At 40.7% G+C, this 16,489-nt stretch overlaps 1 protein-coding gene and 1 pseudogene across 2 annotated transcripts in view; one reads left to right on the top strand and one right to left on the bottom strand.

The window, feature by feature from the left end:
* The window catches only part of NEBL (nebulette), a 339,992-nt gene that overhangs the window by 239,353 nt on the left and 84,150 nt on the right, over positions 1-16,489 (bottom strand). The gene's annotated exons all lie outside the window — the stretch shown is intronic.
* LOC309803156 (elongation factor 1-alpha 1-like) lies at positions 6,444-8,091 on the top strand (annotated as a pseudogene). The gene has a single exon. The product of its transcript is annotated as an elongation factor 1-alpha 1-like (transcript).

Raw genomic sequence — 16,489 nt, 5'->3', positions numbered from 1 at the left:
CCCCCCACCATCCTGACTATGTACGATACAAGATTTGTAGTTTGGAGCCTCCTGAGAAGGGAAAAAAGAGGATGAAGTGTTACGCTAACTTCTTGGTTATAATCCCATCTCCCACTTCTTTTAAACAGTGGCCATCCTTGTAGGTGTTTTCTACATGTCCATGAGCACTCACATACACTCACGAAAGTCTTAAAGGAAATACGCAAAAATATTAGCAATGATTGTTTCTGGATGATGGGAATTTCAGGTCGTTTTTTCTTCTTTATTTGTTTAAATGCTTAAAACATTTATAATGAGCATTAATAGCTGGGGGAAAGACAGTAGAGATGTTTTCGCTTTTCAGTTATAAAAATAAGCTAATCCCTTGGAATCTCTGTAAACCTCATCCAATGGTCTCTTACTATAACAATTCCCGAGGAAGTATGCGCATTTATTTAGCAGTTCATTTTTAAAGGTGTCCCTGAGACTTGAGCGAAACCAATATGAGGAGTTGTGTTGTAAGTATGATAAAGTAAAAATCAACAGGTATGCCTAAACACTCAGGATATCAGGGCAAAATGAGCAAAACAGGAAAAAAAATTTTTTTTTTCTAAAATACTTTTTTCAAAAGAGTTTCTAACCAACTTGTGTTAAGATAATGCTGTGGCTAATGAGCTAGAAACAGTACAAAGGTGGTTTTGGACCCACTGATATTTTCTCTTTTATATGCTGGTTTTGGTTTTCTGTTTGTTTTTATTGTTATTACTATTAACAAGAAAAACAGAAAATTCCTGTTAAGGTTGAGTCAGGTCGGATATGTTTAGTGACTATATTTCCTGAAAAAATATTTACAATTTTGAGGACTGGTAAGAACTCTCTGAGACCTCAAGAGACATTATAAAAAGGGCGATGTTCAGCTAGCAACAATTTTTTAAATCTGCTAATTCACATACCGAAAGGAAGCAGGGCTGCGATGGGGATGGGGGTCTGGTGTTAAAGTGACAACTCCTTTCACTTTGGTGTCAATGCTGTATTTACACACAAAGGTTAGGGCACCCAATGGCCCTGTGACATACATAAAAAGTCACTCCCCTGCTTCACTAGCTTGAGGTAACCGTCATCCATCTAACTGCATCCTGGCTTTCCCACCCTCCAGCTCTGTCACTTGGGTGTGTTATTTAACCTCTCTGTGTCTCAGTTTCCTTCAGTAAGCACCTCACAGAGTTGTTATAAGCATGACGTGAATTAATAGTTATAAAGTGCTTCAAACGGGTCTGGCACACAGTAAGTGGTTTGTGTTCAATAAACTGACATTTACACAACTGCTTGTACCACCCAACTCTATGACAAGCCCATAGTCCAAATGATCCACCCAAATTAGCCCCAAAAGTAGCCACAATTCCTACAAGAGAATTCAGGGGGCTCCCGTATGAAAATGAAAAGAAACTACCCAAAAGGCCTCAAAGTAGATGCATCATGGTGACACACACATTAGAATCAGCCAGAGTAGCTTGGCTACAGGCTGCCCTGCGGCTACACAGACAAATGCTTTGTTTGTCCTGAGGCTTAGTTGTCTCTGGGTGATTCATCACAATGCAGACCAATGAACCATGTTCAAAATGTCCTGCATTAGCACTGGAGCTGAGTTAGATGGGAAGCATAGAGAAACTTGTATCCACTGAGCTTTGACATCAGCTAGACAGTGTGTAAGACATCTCCACATCATGATGTAAGGATGACTATCTGTTCCTCACAGTAGAGAACATTCTGCCATCATGAAGCTAGTGAGTGGTGGAGCCAGAGCTTGCTCCAGGATGCCTGACTGCAGTTTGGACTTTCTCCTACACAGTGCTCCCTCTTGTTCATAAAAACTAGCATAGAATACTTCTGAGAGGAGGGGGAAATTTACTCAATTCTTGAATCCAGTATTTCCCAAATTTGTGAAAGTTTCAATGTTAAGAACTAGATATGCAAACAGGCCTATGGTGACTGTCCTCTGGCACTTTAAAAGCAATTTTTTGTATATGCTGCTGGCGGAAGAATAACTTAGTACAACCACTTTGGAAAACAAAGTGGCATCACACTCAGAAATGCTGGAAATGCACACAGACCCAGCAATTCCATTCCTAGGTATATCCTCTAGACTCAGAACTCTTTCACATTTACACCCACACTGTCTATCAAAAAACTGGATACACTGTACACTGAAATACTACACAACAGTGAAAATCACAGCAGCAGGATTCAATCCCAAAAGCATAATATTGAGTGAAATAAAGCAAGTCAGGAGAGTACACAGTTTTATTCTAGTAGTATATAGTTCAAAAAGATATAAAATCAAGAAATATATTGTTTATGGAATCATTCACATGCAGATTAACTACAAAAGAAAGCAAGGAAATTACAAACACAAAAATTTAGGACTGCAGTTACTTGAGTGGGAGAGGAATGTGGTCAAGGAGGGTGTTATGGACTGAATGTTTAGGTCACCCCAAAATTCACATCCTGAAATCCTAATCTCCAATGTGACAGCAATAGGAGGTGGGGGACGTTGGAAGGTGCTTAGGTCAGGAGCCCTCATGAATGGGATTAGTGCCCTTATAAAAGAGGCCCCAGAGAGATCCCTATCCCTTCCGCCATGTGAGGACACAGGGAGAAGGCAGCTATGAACCAGGAAGTGGGTCTCACAAGACACTGAACCTGCCAGTTCCTTGCTCTTGGACTTCCCAGACTCCAAACTGTGAGAAATAAATGTTTGTTGTTTAAGCCCCCCAGGATGTGATATTTTTGTGATAGTAGCCAAATGGACTAAGACAGAGGGCTCCATGCAGTACTGGCCACCTCTTTCTTAAGCTCAGCAATTTGTATGCAGATGCTATTTTTATAATTCTTTAAAATGTACATTTAATTTATAGTCTTTTGCATGTATAATGTATTTTCTAAAACAAAGCATTGTTAAAATAAGCAGAAAAGATCAACTTTATTAACTGCTAAAAGCGAAACAGTCATACACACAACTAGCCACAAAATAAGGCAAAATAAAACGGAGAGATGGAGAGCTGACATTCCCTCAGTGTCTCTGTGCCAGGACCATGGTGGGGATTTTCACATAAAGGAATTCCATTTTAAAAAGCACAAAGGTAATATGAGGTCTCAAAGAAAAGAGAGATGACACCTAGGTGGGAGGACAATTTCCTGAAGAGCATTGCTTTTTGACTCTTGCTGTAAGACTGGGTAATGCTTTTGAGCAAGGAGCAACAGGGTGACTGGATCCCTAGGGTAGAGAAAACAACACTTAGAAAGAGGGCAGTAGAGGGACATTAGGTATGTCCAAGAAATGTCAAATAGTCCAATTTGGATCCTTGCCTTAGCTTATACATATAGCCAGAGATACAGTTTACTATGAACTGGTGCCCAAATCTGAGCTCTGTTAAGAGTCTGGATGACCCCAATAGCCTATTAACTCCCCAAGTCTGAGTTCCCAGTAAGACTCTATTAGAAATGCCTGTACTGTTAATTTATTCACAATGTAACATGACATGAAAAGAATGTTTAAAACTAGACTTGTTTCTCCAAATTTCTTCAGTAAATCAGATAATCTTGAACATCAGTTTACTCCACTACCAAAGGGGAAATTTCTAACTTTAAATCTATGTCTACGGGAAGATACATCAACTAACTAAAAACAGGACAAACATTTTTATAGCCACATATATATATATATATGACTATAAAAGTAAAAGTTATAGTCATATATATATAACTAAAAACATTTTTAGGGCTTCCCTGGTGGCGCAGTGGTTGAGAGTCCGCCTGCCGATGCAGGGGACACAGGTTCGTGCCCCGGTCCGGGAAGATCCCACATGCCGCGGAGCGGCTGGGCCCGTGAGCCATAGCCGCTGAGCCTGCGTGTCCGGAGCCTGTGCTCCGCAAAGGGAGAGGTCACAACGGTGAGAGGCCCACGTACCGCAAAAAAAACCCAAACATTTTTATAGTCAACTGCAATCAGTTTTGTGTGTTTTCTCAGAAATATGACTAAGAACAGCTATTATCAAAATAAATAACATTCATTCTAGAGGCTGTGGGACCAGGCTACCAGTGCCACAGCCCATCAGCTCCTCCCCTTCTGGTCAAGAGCCAGGGTTGGGTCAAATATGTTACACTCATATCCTTTCATTCTGCCTGTGATCCTTATAGCAGCACACTCTCTCTGCTCCAGAAGAAACACGTATGATCCATTCCTCCTCTTCTAGATTTTTGGAAGATGCTTTAGCTAAACATGGCATTCAACTAGTCTATCAGATAAAGTTTCACTGCAAGTTTTAAAGTAATCAAAAATAATTTCAAACACACACAAAATGGCTTCAATCACTTATAAAGATGTGGCTTTAAAATATGGGTAAAGAGAAGGGGGAAGAGCTATCTACCATAACACTTCATATTTGAGAAACTACAAGCCAAAAACTTCTCCTTTGGAAACAACAAAGCATGCATTAAGTTTTATAATGCATTTTTTTTAATATTTCAGGATTTTCAGGCCATTCAGTCTCTTTATTTATTTATTTTTTTGGCTGCACTGGGTCTTCGTTGCTGCGCACAGGCTTTCTCTAGTTGGGGTGAGCGGGGGCTACTCTTTCGTTGCGGTGCGCGGGCTTCTCATTGCAGTGGCTTCTCCTGTTGTGGAGCACCGGCTCCAGAGCGCAGGCTCAGCAGTTGTGGCGCACGGGCTTAGTTGCTCCGCGGCATGTGGGATCTTCCTGGACCAGGGCTCGAACCCGTCCCCCCTGCATTGGTAGGCAGATTCTTAACCACTGCGCCACCAGGGAAGCCCTATCTCCTTGTATTTTCTATAACCCACATCCCAAAGGTAAATCCTGGTGGCTCCACCTCCAAAATATATTCTGAACGTGACCTCTTCCGATCTCTTCCACTATCACTACCACGGCACAAACCCCATCGTTTCCCACCTGGATAACTGCCCCTGACACCTGATGGGGCTCCCTGCATCCACCCCTGCCTCCTACAGTCTATTCTCAACAGAGCGACCAGACAGGACTTGAAAAACATAAATCAGACACCATCACTCTTTTCTTCTCGGTTAGTGGAAGTTAAAATTCTTAAAATCATCTAAAAGACCTTTTCTGTTTCCTGCTTCTTGCAAGCCCCACCTCCTTTGCCCTGTACTCTCCCTCTGTTCTTACTTTTTCCAACACACCACCGTGCTTCCACCTCCTATCTTTATACTTGCTCTTTCCCCAAACATCACAGCTCACCCTCTCACTTCCATCAGGTCTGCTCAAATATCCCCTCATTGGAGACCATCTCTGATTATCCAGCATAAAATAGGAACCCACCCCTCAACCCAGCATTCTCTTTCCCTGCCTTACTGTTTCCATAGCATCGAGCACCAAGTGATTTGTGAGCTATTAACCATTTTTTTTAATCTGTGTCCTTTCACTAGAATGAAGTTCCATGAGAGCAAGGGAACTGCTATATCCCCAACTCCTAACCTGGGCCTTGTACTTGGTAGGCACTTAATACACATGTTTTGAGTGAATGAAGAAATTTAAAAAGGAAGTAGAAATCCCTAACATGAGGTGACATTTGTTTTTACATAAATAGCTTTTTCACAAGTTCATCTACCTAAATTTCTCCAAAGTTGGCACAAGCACAGCTCAGTCTCAGCCTTGCAAACATTGTGGCCATAAAAAAATAAAATAAAATAAAATAAAATAATCAGAGATCCTAGGAAGAAGTAAAACTCTTCAGATTTACCCCCCAGAAAGTATGCTAGTATCATTCTTCCTTTAAATGATGTTTTTGCCCCTAAAGATGGGTGCGTCCTCCTCGGCCTCACAGTCCTTCGGGATTGAGTCACCTACATAAAGTGACTCTTTGGCATCAGTTTCTCCTCTGCAGAAGTTGTACCTGGGTCAGCTCTACAGATAATAATCTGTAAATTATCAAACTTTACGTGAACATAAGTTACAGACGCAATCACATAGCCATATGAATCAAGTGTCTGCTTCTGCAGGATGGGATGACCATCCCAAAATGTACTTTCCCAACATGCAAAATGCAAGCCCAATGAAAAGAGCCAAGATGTAAAATGAGAATACTGAAGCAGTCAGTGATGAAGATTTGGATAGCGTTCTCTATGTACACAGCAGCTGCATAATTTGTGAGGTTTAATTTTATCAGACTGACTTCTATTTCATGTGCCAAGTTTTTTTCCATTAGGATTTCAGCAGGTGCAATGTGACAAATCAATACAGCTAAATTCTTAGCCTCTGAACTAAGAAAACTCTCTATCACAACGTGTTAGGGTGAAAGACAGAAAAAGTTGGGGGAGGGGAAGAAGGAAAAGGCAATAAAGAGAAAAAAATGAGATTTTAAAAGGAATCTGGCTTTTTCGCAACGGGCTTGCTGCCAGGACACAGGTGTCATGAAAACCACTGCTAAACCTAAGCAAAAATGGGAAAGGAGAAGACCCACATCAACATCGTTGTCACTGGACACGTAGATTCAGGGAAGTCTACCGCTCCTGGCCATCTGATCTACAAATGTGGTGGGATTGATAAGAGGACCATTGAAAAGTTAGAGAAGGAGGTTACTGAGATGGGAAAGAGCTCCTTCAAGTATGCCTGGGTCTTGGACAAACTGAAAGCTGAGCACGAGCGTGGTATCGCCACTGATATCTCCCTATGGAAATTCAAGACCAGCAAGTACTATGTGACCACCATTGATGCCCCAGGACACAGAGACTTCATCGAAAACATGATTACAGGAACATCCCAGGCTGACTGTGCTGTCCTGCTTGTTGCTGCTGGCATCGGTGAATCTGAAGCAGGTATTTCCAAGAATGGGCAGACCTGTGAGCGTGCCCTTCTGGCTTACACTCTGGGTGTGAAACAAGTAATTGCTGGAGTTAACAAAATGGATTCCACTGAGCCACCCTACAGCCGGAAGAGATACGAGGAAACAAAGAATTCAGCACCTCCATTCTGAAAATTGGCTACAACCCCAACACAGCAGCATTTGTGCCAGTTTCTGGCTGGAATGGTGACAACATGGAGCCACGTGCTAACATGCCGTGGTTCAAGGGATGGAAAGTCACCCGTCAAGACAGCAACGCCAGTGGAACCAACCACACTGCTTGAAGCTCTGGATTGCATCCTGCCACCAACTCACTCAACTGACAAGTCCTTGCGTTTGCCCCTCCAGGACGTCTACAAAATTGGTGGTATTGGCACTGTCCCTGTGGGTCGAGTGGAGACTGGTGTTCTCAAACCTGGCATGGTGGTCACCTTTCCTCCAGTCGACATGACAATTGAAGTGAAGTCTGTTGAAACACACCATGAAGCTTTGAGTGAAGCCCTTCCTGGGGACAATGTGGGCTTCAATGTCAAGAACGTGTCTGTCAAAGATGTTTGTCATGGCAATGTGGCTGGTGAGAGCAGAAATGACCCACCGATGGAAGCAGCTGGCTTCACAGCTCAGGTGGTTATCTTGAACCATCCAGGCCAAAGCAGTGCTGGCTATGCACCTGTGCTGGATTGTCACACAGCTCACGTTGCTTGCAAGTTTGCTGAGCCGAAGAAGATTGATCATTGTTCTGGGAAAAAGCTGGAAGATGGGCCCAAATTCTTGAAATCTGGCGATGCTGCCATCGTTGATATGGTTCCCGGCAAACCCATGTGTGCTGAGAGCTCCTCTGACTATCCTCCTCTGGGCCATTTTGCTGTTCATGACATGAGACATACGGTTGCTGTGGGTGTCACCAAAGCAGTGGACAAGAAGGCAGCTGGAGTTGGCAAGGTCACCAAGTCTCCCCAGAAAGCTCAGAAGGCTAAATGAATATTATCCCCAATACCTGTCACCCCAGTCTTAATCAGTGGTGGAAGAACAGCCTCAGAACTCTATGTCTCAATTGGCCATTTAAGTTTAATAGCAAAAGACTGGTTAATGATAACAATGCATCGTAAAACCTTCAGAAGGAAAGGAGAATGTTCTGTGGACCATTTGTTTTGTGTGTGGCAGTTTTAAGTTATTAGTTTTTAAACTCAGTACTTTGTAATGGAAACAACTTGACCAAAAATCTGTCACAGAATTTGAGACTCATTAAAAAAGTTTAATGAGGAAAAAAAAAAAGGGAATCTGTTATGTATGCCCAGGAGTGCTGTTAGAAATTTTGTTCCTTTGTTTCCATATCTGAAGGATTTAGATATGTGTCTTATCCGGCCAACCCCTAAATCTCCCATTGGTCTATGTATTACTGCTACACACAACAGAATTAGGACTTGAAATGGGATCTCTGGAAGGTAATAGTGCTGTGGCATCAAATTTTTTTAATGTATTGAGTATTTGAGAAGAGTGTCCACCTAAAGAGCACAAAGAAGGGAGGGGTGGCCAAGCTGTGGTCAAGAAGATGAATCTACAAGAAAGATTTTGCTGCAAAGGAGAACCAAACGTGGAAGTTGAGTATATAAAAGATAAAGCATTAGAAATAAAGGTTGCACAAAAGGCCACAGGTATATGAAAGCCAGAGCGATTTCAGCTTGGGGACACCTGGGACATTACTATATACGCCCAATTGCTCCAGGGACTGAAGAAGGACATAGCAAAAGCCCTGGTGTTTAAAAAGACGCTCAACCACACACGCAGTTATGATCTTGTTCCCTTATACCTTCCACCTTATTTCTAACCTCCTCGGGTGTCCACCCTTGCACATGTCACATGCATGGCCCTGCTCCTACATCGCTCCCCATGTGCTATCAAGAACACAGGCTGTGGCTTCTGTCCTGCATGGTACCTAATGCTCTAAGTTCGCAATTAATATCAAACCACTAATAGTTATTAGAGACCTAATATTTTAGACTAACATTAGAATTACATTTAATTAAATTTAATAAATAAATTGTAATGAGTAACATGGAGCTGGAATGTCTCTTTAATGAAATCCATGGAAACATGACTGAGATTATCAAGGTTTTCTATTCAAACTTTTAGAATCAATGTTGGTTATATTTTCCTTCTGATTCCCACTGTAGAACAGAAATGTTTTTATTTGTTTTTAATTTTTATTGGAGTATAGTTGCTTTACAATATTGTGTTAGTTTATACTGTACAGCAAAGTGAATCAGCTATGTGTATACACATATCCCCTTTTCTGGATTTCCTTCTCATTTAGATCACCACACAGCACTGAATAGAGTTCCCTGTGCTATATAGTAGGTTCTCGTTAGTTATCTGTTTTATACATAGTATCAATAGTGTATAGATGTTAATCCCCATCTCCCAATTCATCCCACTGCCTCCCTTTCCCCTTTGGTATCCATACGTTTGTTCTCTGTTTGTTCTCTACGTCTGTGTCTCTACAGAAATGCTTTTAAATATCTCTGGAGTTACAGTTAGGGTTTTTTTTTTTTCACTTGGGATTTTTGTTTTATTTTGTTTTGCTTTGTTGTTTAAAAACCACAGCAATGATGGAGGCTTAAAATAGAAAACTAGTACCTATTTAAATATATAGTAGAGGTCAAAAAACAATCTGAATTCAAATGAGATTTCTAAAGATACATACATATTTCCTTTCTGATTTCTACAGATTTGTTCACTCCTTAAAAACTTTTATGCTATTTTGGGATTTTTACTGCAAAGCCAAGATAAGCGCTGATTTTTATCTGTTGAGGGTGTTTCCTACTCAGAAAAACAATCCAGGTCAACCACCACAATAATCATAAACACAATGGCCAAGGATACAGAGAAAGAAAATTCATGAGTTCACATCCAGCACATAGGGATCTGACTCAACTTTAAGAAAAAATTAATAATACACACAATCCCCTTTAGTTTTATTGACCACTTAAGGCAACTGAAAGTTTTCATTAACTTTTACTAATTAAATTATTCTGCTTCTTTATTTAAGTGTTAATGAAGTTTTTAAAGTAATGATTTTAGGAGATGCATTTCTAATTACTATTTCTAAAAATATTGCAAACCATGTTCTTACCACATCAAAATTAAGCAATTACCTATAAATGCCCATAATTAGAAATGCAGTATAAATTCTGTTCTAACAAACCAAGCCACTGTGTCTTAAAGATAGGATAATTAGCACAGATACTATTAAATGGGTGCTATGGTGATAGGTGCCGTAGAAATGTACAGACAAACTGGGTGAAGGGAAAAAGCAGCCCGAAGAAGGAAATTGATTTGTGCAAGCAGAAGAAAAAAAAATCTTGAGAATGAGATAGGCAACTGGAGGGAAGAAGCAAATCAGCAGAGGGGCTTTTTGACTGATATTAGGAAGGTGTGTTGTAACAAATATTTAGTACAGGTAGTTCTCACTATATATCTGAGTCTGCCCAATAATGAGTCATTGAAAGGGTTTATTCCTGGATGGCACTGAACTATACATGGAAGCGCCTTCAAGGAACATGGAGAAACCTCACTTTGAGTGAAGAGAAAAACCTGACCCACATCATACACTTTAGTTTCAGAGGGAGACAGAATCCTTTCCAGTCTGTTTTATATTTACATCGTGAAACATCACAATTTTCTGCTTAACACACTCTAACATACAAATGAATAAAAGTGCTGTTTTGTTTTCTTCAAACTTGGCAATAATTTGGGAGGATTTGAGATGATTTTTTTAAAGCTTGTGTTAGAGGACAAAAAATTAGGTACACAGCCTCAAACTCATAAAACGCTGGGATTATATGACTGTTTTTCCACGCACGGTATCTAAAATAAGTTAAGTACTTAGCAGGTGTTCAAAAAGTATTTGTTTAAGAAGAAAGATGGGAAGGACTGAAGTGTTTCCTTCTGAATTGTAGGCAGAAACTGTTCTAAAACATGTTCATGTCTTAACTCATGTTTCTTATTGCAAAAGCAGCCCCATCAATCACCAATGTCTTCACTCAAATCCAGTGGCATTTACTGAGCACCTACTATGTATGAGGATTGCCCCTTTTGCGTCTGTCACTCAGGATTAGTCTTTAATCCTGCAGCTGCAAAACCCCAGGGGCCCTGAGCAGATGGGACTAGTAATAGGATTTCGTTCAACCCAGTAACACTTTCACTCCATCTGGCACGTTATTCCTGGAACAGTCACTGGAAAAGAAACTGCACTAGGTAAAAACATTAACAAAGCCGGGGTGATGGGTTTCAGTCGAAATTGCAAGTGACAAGTTGCTCTTCTGGTCTTACCATCGGCAGCTGCACACCTTTCTTCCACCCGGTTCCATGTTAGCCTTCCTCTCTATCCTTCCACACCTGCATCCTCAATTCATCCTCCTCTTAGACTAATAGTTCTGCCAACTCAGGATCCATCAGTCTCTCCACATCAGCATGAAGCTGTATGGAAAATGAGAGAGTGACGAACAATCCTAAGACTTGGGTCACTTCCCTCCATTCTCACAGGCTTGGATAACTCTATTTAAAGTCCACACGGCTTCTCCTCCCTGCCTTGTAAGAAGTGTACACTTCTTAAAGATGCCAAATTTCTTTTTCCCCAGACTTTTACCCACCAGACATATTATACGTTGCAGTTGCTGGAAAAATATTATTAAATGAGAACTTTTTCATGAAAACAGTCATCATCACCTAGATAAATGAATAAATTTGCTACTACTGCATTTCTATAAAGATGATAGCAACTCAATGTTGATCAATCTTATTCTTGCTAATGCTTATAAAAAAATAAAGGTTAAGAACTAGCAAAATTTAGTGATTAAAAGAGATCGATTTAAAGTAGAAAAAACAGGAAATAGAACAATATACACTTTTTCTAAGACAAATCTGTTTAAGATATTTAGCTAAAGGAAAATGACACTGATCCAGAAATGTACACGGCTAGTAGACAATCACTAATAAAGAAGTTTTATTTTAAGCCTCTGAATTTCCTCTAAAAAGCCAAGATTTTAATATTCTTGGCTTGGACTTACCGTACTAAAAACACAGTAACACAAGGGAGAACAATGAGACATTCCTTAAGAGTTCACTTACTAGGTCAAGTGTGCATCAGAATCTTAATTCTGATCTACAAAATCATTATTCTCTTACAATTTAACTGAATATTTATAGCCATGGACTATTTTAGGACACCAGAATTATTGTCATCACGCCCCATTTGCTCCATCTTTAGAAGGCTTAGAACACACACCAAAAAAGTTTAAAGGCCTATGTTTCTGAAATAATTTCACTTTACTTTTAAAATTGAATACATAAATGTCTGAGAGTGCTATTTTTAAAATTCACTTTCATGACAAACTCTTTATATTGAGCCTCAAACTGTAATTCATGAGAAACTTGAGAAACTTCTAAAGATGAATTACATGTCCAACAATTGTCAGGAAATTGGAGACACAGTTTCCTCCAATAATGAGCACCTATAAGGTTTCTTTATATTATAAAAAAAGAAGGAACAGGAGGAAGCGGGGAGAGAAGTGTACAATGAAGAGAAATAAGTGTGTGCAGCCAAGAGACAAGATGGAATTTGAAAGAGCCACAAGACTGTGGCTTAGAAAGATTAAATTTACTCCACGTGACTCCAAAAGGCAGTAAAGGGACCATTAGCACAAAGTCAAGAGAGGAGAGGGGAAACTCTCAACTTAATGTGGTAAAGAAGAACTTCCTATTAAAATGGTATATACACACTTATGGTGTAACAAACTTAAGATCTTCAAAGGAATTAAAGTAGAAGCTGAAAGACAACTTAGCATGGACACTGAAATTGTGAATTTCTCTACTGGGTGGGAAACAAGACTAGGAGGCCAGCTCCGTGATTCTCCACTTTACGTGTGTATAATCAAATGTGTTGAACCCTTCTATAAAGTCAAAAAAGTGTAGGTGAGCACTTTTAAATGAATGCATGTCCGTGATGAACATCTGCATTTCGGTGTTCAGCATCCATTTTCCTCCTCTGGTAGCATCAACTTGCTCTTCCCTTTGGAATAACCCAGTCCCTCTGGTCTGAGTGTGGCTGGTCGAAGCCCCACCTCTTCAGTTTGTCTCCTCCTCCTGGCCACAGAGATGGGCATGTGACTAAAACCAGACCCAGACAAATAATCTTGAAGTTTTCATTCAAACTAATGGGGAAGGAAAATTCTTTCTGCGGAGCTGGCTAGGATATAAGGCTGAAGCTTGCTTAAAAGCTATCTTGCCATCATCATAAGGAAAGAGGCTACCCGGAAAGAGTTACGGGAGAGAAGAGCTGAAACCGGATGATAACCCCAGGGTCCACTGACACCTGGGCTTTTCAGCCATCAGCTAGCAAAGCAGTACAGCCTCTCTTCTGCTTTAGGCTAGTTTGTGTTGCCTTTCTGTCACTTGCAACCAAAAAGTCCTAACCAATGTCAAAGGAGGAAATAATGAGGAAGGGAGCTTGAATGTCTAAATACTGGCTCATAATCTAATTCTGTAGGTTTTGACCTTTAAAACCTAAAATATTTAGGGTATCTCCTGGTACCATTTGAACTTTCTCATCTTCTTCATCATGACTATTTTCCAATTCATACGGAACCAGCTTTTCTCCCAGCTTTCTGCCTTGGTTTCCCTTAACCTCTCAAGAGGTTCTGTATTGGTTTCTCAAGCTCCCAAGAAAGAACTGACATGGGGCACTTCCAAGAGTCATCAGCTGTCCTGTTCACACAAAACAGCCACTCTCCCCTGTGGCATCAGGCTCACACAAACCAACTGGAAATTTTCCCTCTAAGTGAACAGACTGTTTCAAAAAAAACAGGATTCCAGAAATAGTCTGTCAAGCTGTCCAGGTTTGCTGTTATGAAACCAGTGCCCAGACCAAAAGAATTAATCTCTTTTCTCCCTGAATCAGAATTTTCTCAATGAGCCTTAGGCCAATTAACCAGGGAGGGCATCCAGAATCTCCTCATCACTCCACACTTAAGTCTTCTGCTTTTTTCAGCATTTCAAACCTTTCTTTACATTTTCTAAACAAACTAAGAAATGCTTGATTTTACACATTTTAATACAACCTGGCATGGGTCACTGGTCATCATAATTGTTTCTATCCCTCTATAGAACAAAATAAGGTACAAAGAGATTAAAATGCACATACATGTATTCATATCTGATGATTATCTAATAATATTAATCACACCATCATTTTTTACAAAGGACATAAACAAGTTTTCTGAAAGAATAAGTCTTAACGCCATTTTCCCCCGTTAGTGCAAGTCATATAAATATCCCCTACCACGTACTTGTGGCAGCTTAGCCAAAACGCAGGCACTCATAATAGAAATGAAGCATCGGATTTGCTGCACACAGTGCCACGTCCACACAAAGCCTCACACCTCGGACAGGAAGGGAAGAATAATACTGTATCCACTGGTAGCTGCAGGGGGACTTTTCGGGAGACAAAATGGCATTACTTGAGTTGGAATTTGGCCAGGACACTGGGGCTAAATACCCGGACTCTTGTGAAAAGTGCCCTGGGATTGTAAATGCCCTCCAGTCATCAGGACCTCAGTTTTGTGTCTTCTATGAAAAGAAAAGCTGATTAGATCATTTAAGTAAATCTCTCCGTGGGCTTCTTTAGCTTCTGATTATCTAGGTATGCTTTAATCACCCTCAAGACTGCCCTGGTGAAAATTAATGACAGATTAATGTGAGACACTCCAAGATATCAAACCATCAAAATATATACCTCGATAATGTATCACATATATATTTTTCACTTGTTCCCCAGGGGATTAATTTAGAGACCCAGCGATTCCTACTTGGACTAAATCATGTTGTTTTAAAGAGTACATAATATCCCAATTATCCTGTTACCCTTATCTTTATGAGTCTCCAAAGGAGGGATAGCCTAAGTGGGGTGATTAGATTTAATACCACAACCCTGATCCAAGGTCCTGTTTCAACACTCTTTTTTTTTCCCTAACAATTACTCTGAACATTAAATCTCCTGTTATTTACTAAAACACCATAATAAGACTTTAAACACAATTATTCATTTCCTTTGCCATAGAGAAATCTAGACTCTATTCAAATTTCTTAAGGGAATAAAAAGAAACTGAAAATCTCATTTTAGGTGGTAATAATATTCATAAATATTTTATACTGGCATGCATGTATAAGAAGGGAAACATTTCTTGTATTACGTGAACAAATTCTCTTTTAAATACAGGATTTGGGGGGAGGACCCTTGAAAATATTAGCAAATGAGTTCCTCCTCCCCCTCTTCATCACTAGTGTCAACAAAACCCCAAAATGAAATGAATTCATTAATTTCTTCCCCTTTTTTCCCTAAATCTTTATTTTACCTACACACTCATTCGTCTGCCTGAATGAGTTGTTTTTGTCCTTCCCAGCCTTCACAGAAGGATGTTTTAAGGTTTTCTTTGGCCCACAGGGCAACTTTGCTGACTCTTGGTTTCCTCATCTGTAAAAAATGGGACAGCTCGAAGAGATCAGGGGTTCTGAACCCAGGCTGTGCATTCAAATCACCTAGGATGCTTTCAAAATTTAAAAAAAAAAAAATTTTTTTAATCCCTTAACCCAGCCCCCTGAGCTTCTGATTTGGTTGTTTTAGGTTTAGGGATCCAGCATCTATCCTTTTTAAAAGTTCTCCAGATGATTCTAATGTGCAGCCAGAGCTAAAAATAAAAATGACTGAATTAGTGTCTCCAGGTTTCTTTCAGTCCTAAAGCTTTCCGTGTCCATCTATTCATATAAGGACCACTTAGCTAACATGTCCAACACACGGAATGGGTTGGTTTCCTAGGGCTGCCACAACAAATTACCACAAACCTGGAGGCTTAAAACAACAGACATATATTCTCCCACAGTTCTGGAGGCCTGAAGTCTGAAATCAAGAGTTTGGCAGGGTTGGTTCTTCCAGGAGGTTCTGAGGGAGAATCCGTTCCATGACTCTCCCCGCATCTGGTGACTGCCAGGCCATCCTTGGCGTTCCTTGTCTTCTGGAGGCATCACTCCACTCTCAGCCTCCATCTTCATGTGACCCTCCCCTCTTAGGCCCTGTGTGTCTTCTCCTTTTCTGTCTCTTATAAGGACACTTGTCATTGGATTTAGGGCCGACCCTAATCCAGGATGATCTCACCTAGAGAGCTGTACCTTCATTACATCTGCAAAGACCACTATTCCAAAGAGGATCACATTCTGAGATTCTGGACGGACACATCTTTGGGGGCCACCATTCAACCCACTCCCCTGGAGGTGCCACTTTTATCAGAAGCCAATAACAGAATCCTCTGAAACAGGTGCTAGGACAACTGAAAGGTACACTGCACAGAGGAGACAGGCCACGGGGCTTTTGGCTGCCATCGCAGGGAGAACGAGGGACAGGAGGAGGAGACCACGAAGGGCGCACCAAGGTGGCTCTGGGCCAACTCCCACCAGCAGCTCAGGACTCAGCTGTCAGGTCAATTCTCCTCTAGTTAGCGACAAAATGAGCCGGTACCTCCGCTCTGCTGGGACAAAGAAGTGCATGCTGTGTGGCCTCCATAAAGAGGGACCGCAGAGTTGG

This window comes from Mesoplodon mirus (assembly GCF_964341445.2).
Source record: "Mesoplodon mirus genome assembly, chromosome: 4".
In the NCBI taxonomy this organism is placed as follows: Eukaryota; Metazoa; Chordata; class Mammalia; order Artiodactyla; family Ziphiidae; genus Mesoplodon; species Mesoplodon mirus.
This window is presented reverse-complemented; position numbering and strand designations above follow the sequence as displayed.